The sequence below is a fragment of the Cyprinodon variegatus genome, unplaced genomic scaffold, assembly GCF_000732505.1.
Source record: "Cyprinodon variegatus isolate N-32 unplaced genomic scaffold, C_variegatus-1.0 Scaffold373, whole genome shotgun sequence".
Lineage (NCBI taxonomy): Eukaryota > Metazoa > Chordata > Actinopteri > Cyprinodontiformes > Cyprinodontidae > Cyprinodon > Cyprinodon variegatus.
Window position 1 is genome coordinate 58,303 of NW_015150826.1, and position 4,992 is coordinate 63,294.

Consider the following 4,992-nt stretch of genomic DNA (forward strand, 5'->3'; position numbering starts at 1 on the left):
CTGTTTTTTGTTGATTTGTTTTGTTTCTATGTGTTCCTTTCTGTTGTATCAGGTTGTAATATACCCCATTTACCTTTATCGGACTAATGTACCTGTTTAAAATAATAAAAAAGTTGTTCACAAAAAAAAAAAAACTTAGTCTTAGTCATATTTAGTCATTGCCTTCCCAATTTAGTTTTAGTCTTAGTCTAAATTACTAAAATCAATTTTAGTCTTATATATCACACTACTCAGAATAAAAAATCTTCACACATAGCTTCTCTTTTTCTCTATTTTATTTATATAATACTGGGCAGAATAGAACTTCACACACTGATTCTTTTTTTAACATATATCACACTGCACACATTGAACCTTTTGTCGGCTTGTTTCATCATATGAACAAAGTATTAATCCTCAATGGTCCTTGCAGGCAGGCCAGAACACCCAATCCACTTTGCCATTGAGTTCTCCAGGGCTTTCTGTTCTTTGGCGTCAGGTTTGTATGGTGGGGGCCTCCCAGCATCTCTGCAACAGACTTCCCTTCCTTCCCCAACCTCTGATCTGGCTGTGGGGTCACTGTGTCAGGAATCGGAGTTGGGAGGAAGAAATTTAAACAATTAATATCCAGTGTATCAGTAGAACATCTTTCTTCTATGAAAGAGAGACGGACAGATACAGGCACAGGAAGGAACACATACACAGCCACATGCATGCGCACAAACACCTGTTCCCACTACTACAAGCCCACCCGTTCCTTACCTGCTTCCATATGGCAGCATGTTGGCCCCTCAGATATCACTTGAGATTCGCTGTGTTCTTTCCTGCCATTTTAAAGTCGCAGACTCTTTGGTGGCGTCCTTCCTCTGTTGTTTTCCTTCGGGTTTATAAAGGAAATAGCTCCATACATCCAGGCGTTGTTTAACAAACTGCACACCGGTATCTGCAATGACTGAGTGCTGCGAGCCACTGTGGGACAGGCGCCGTGTAGGGCCACCTCTGTCTCATTTTGAAACTCTTCTTAAAACTCACCTCTTTTCTTTGGCTTTTGAAACCATGTAGAGCATTGATTTCATGTATATACGTGCATATTTTTATCCTGTACGGGCAGTGCTTTTATTTTATTTACTTTCATTTATTCTATCTTTTTGTGCAGCACTTTGGAAACCTTGTGTGTATTGAAATCGTGCTACATAAACAAAGTGGATTGGATTTGATAGGGACAAACAGGGCAACAACGCGTAATCTTCTAGGAAGCTTAAGAAATACTTATATTAACAATAACAAATGAATTATAAACATTTACTTTTCTTAATGTTGAATTGCCAATCACTCGTAAATTTCGTCTCATTGATGAAAATCATTTTTTATTTTCATCATATTTTTATTTTCTGGAAACAATTTTTGTTTCGTCTCGTCATTGTCACGGGAAAAAGTGGCGTTGACGAAATATTTTTGTCATCGTCATGGTTGAGGAAATTAACACTGCAGGAGACGTCGTACTAATCTGCCTATCGATCTCCCGCTCCATCTTCCCCTCATTCGTGAACAGGACCCCAAGATATTTAAACTCCTCCACTAGGGGCAGTACATCCTCCCAAACCCAGAGAAGGCGCCCTACCCTTTTCCGGCTCAAGACCATGGTCTCAGATTTGGAGGTGAAGGTGAATTTGCTCAAAGTTATAGCACTGTAAGGCACTGTTCGGGTTTATCGCTGCTCTCAACCAGGAGTGTCGGCCAGAACTCCACTTGGGCCAGGATTTCAGTCAGGACTAGATGTTAGGAGGAGGTGCAGTAGGTGGAGAATGAAGACATGAGGCGGGACCCTTTACCTGTTCTGTATTCCAAACTCTATTCCAGGTTCTAATTGAACATAAATTAACGTAAGGTGCTGAGGTATTTCCAGGTCGGTGCGTGTGTGTAAGTGTGGTTTCCTAAAACAAAATAAGGAAATGATCCTACCATTACACACCTTAGATAAGCTAAAGATGAAATAGTTCAGCTCTAAACAAGCTCAACCTCTAAAATGATATTAATCAGCAAACTACAAAAGTTAGCTAACAACAATGGCTTGGCGCCATCTAGTGGATGTGTAGCTCTACAATACAAGCACATAGCAGATAACCCAGGCTTAACAGGTAAATAAGAGCAAAAAATAANAGCTGCACCATGTGAACAAAATGAAGCTGAAGCTGGCTTCTGATTCTAGCTTCCAATTTGGGAAATTAATAAAGAATGATTAAGAAACTTCAACACCTACACACATCAAACCTGGACTAGATTATTCTAAAGTACTTCTAAAACTATTTAAAACAATTCTTGGATTTGTGAAACTTCAATAAACTGTTTTTATGTAATTCGTATTGACAGGTGACATAGTGACAGGAAATTATTTCATAGTGTTTATATCAGATGATGCCCTCTTTAAGAAAGCATCAGAGATGAAACAATTGCAAGACAAAATGTTGATACACTAAAGATGGAAAAAAATTAATGAGAAAAAAAAAGTTAAAAGTGGAATTCAAATCAAAATAAACCCAACAAATATCAGAGATGGAGTTGTATTTTAAATATGTGGTCTAGATTCTTAAAAAATGCTGAAATCTGCCTTTATTGAAGTTTCACAAATCAGAGAAATGTTTCACAAATCCCTGTTTGGGATTGGAGTCCGTCCATGTCTTTAAATGTGACTGACTGAATGCAGGTATGGTGCTGAGCCGTACAGCAAAAGGGCTCCATAGCGCTATCTAGCAGAGGTATTGCATATTTTCCCTCATTGTTTTAGGTAAAAAATGCTTTGTTTTTTTAGCTGAAAGATCGATATTATATAGAGAGGCCGAAAATCACTATATATATATATATATTTATCCGGGGTCGGGTCGGGGGGGTAGCAGAGAAAAAGAGAAGCTATGTGTGAAGATTTTTTATTCTGAGTAGTGTGATATATAAGACTAAAATTGATTTTAGTCATTTAGACTAAGACTAAAACTAAATTGGGAAGGCAATGACTAAATATGACTAAGACTAAAATTGATTTTTGTCATTCTGACTACGACTAATTTTTTTTTTTTTGTGAACAACTTTTTTATTATTTTAAAGAGAAACAGGTACATTAGTCTGATAAAGGTAAAAGGGGTATATTACATCCTGATACAACAGAAAGGAACACATAGAAACAAAACAAATCAACAAATAACAGGCGACGACTGGCCCAAGTGGCTGGGGAGAGGGACGTCTGGGCCTCCCTACTGAAGCTATTTTATTTATATAACACTGTGCAGAATAGAACTTCACACACTGATTCTTTTTTTAACATATATCACATTGTACACATTGAACCTTTTGTCGGCTTGTTTTATCATATCAACAAAGTCTTCATCCTCAATGGTCCTTGCAGAACGCCCAATCCACTTTGCCATTGAGTTCTCCAGGGCTTTCTGCTCTTTGGCATCAGGTTTGTATGGTGGGGGGTGGGGGTGGGGGGCTCCCAGCATCTCTGCAGCAGACTTCCCTTCCTTCCCCAACCTCTGATCTGGCTGTGGCGTCACTGTGTCAGGAATCTAGTTGGGAGGAAGAAATTTGAACGATTAATATCCAGTTTATCAGTAGAACATCTTTCTTCTATGAAAGAGAGACAGACAGATACAGGCACAGGAAGGAATACACACGCATCCACATGCATGCACCTGCATGCGCACAAACACCTGTTCCCACTACTACAGGCCCACCCGTTCCTTACCTGCTTCCACATGGCAGCATGTTGGCCCCTCAGATGTCACTTCAGATTCGCTGTGTTCTTTCCTGCCATTTTAAAGTCGCAGACTCTTTGGTGGCGTCCTTCCTCTGTTGTTTTCCTTCGGGTTTATAAACAAAATGGCTCCATACATCCAGGCGTTGATTAACAAACCGCACACTGGTATCTGCAATGACTGAGTGCTGCGAGCCACTGTGGGACAGGCGGCGTGTAGGGCCACCTCTGTGTCTCATTTTGAAACTCTTCTTAAAACCCACCTTTTTTTCCTTTGCTTTTGAAACCATGTAGAGCATTGATTTCATGTATATACGTGCATATTTTTATCCTGTGCGGGCAGTGCTTTTATTTTATTTACTTTTATTTATTTTATCTTTTTGTGCAGCACTTTGGAAGCCTTGTGTGTATTGAAATTGTGCTACATAAATAAAGTGGATTGGATTGGATAGGGACAAACAGGGCAACAACACATAATCTTCTAGGAAGCTCAAATACTTATATCAACAATTACAAATGAATTATAAACAATTACTTTTCTTAATGTCGAATTGCCAATGGCTCGTAAATTTCCTCTTATTGATGAAAATCATTTTTTATTTTCGTCATATTTTTATTTTCTGGAAACAATTTTTGTTTCGTCTCGTCATTGTCACGGGTAAAAGTGACGATGACGAAATATTTTCGTCATCGTCATGGTTGACAAAATTAACACAGCAGGAGACGCCGTACCAATTCGCCTATCGATCTCCCGCTCCATCTTCCCCTCATTCGTGAACAAGACCCCAAGATATTTAAACTCCTCCACTAGGGGCAGTACATCCTCCCAAACCTGGAGATGGCACTCTACCGTTTTCCGGCTCAAGACCATGGTCTCGGACTTGGAGGTGTAGGTGAATTTGCTCAAAGTTATAGGACTGTAAGGCACTGTTCGGGTTTATCGCTGCTCTCAACCAGGAGTGCTGGCTAGAACTCCACTTGGGCCAGGATTTCAGTCAGGACTAGATGTTAGGAGGAGGTGCAGCAGGTGGAGAATGAAGACATGAGGCGGGATCCTTTATCTGTTCTGTATTCCAAACTCTATTCCAGATCCCAAATGAGCATAAATGAACAAAAGGTGCTGAGGTATTTCCAGGTCGGTGCGTGTGTAAGTATGGTTTCCTAAAACAAAATAAGGAAATGATCCTACCATTACACACCTTAGATAAGCTAAAGATGAAATAGTTCAGCTCTAAACAAGCTCAACCTCTAAAATGATATTAATC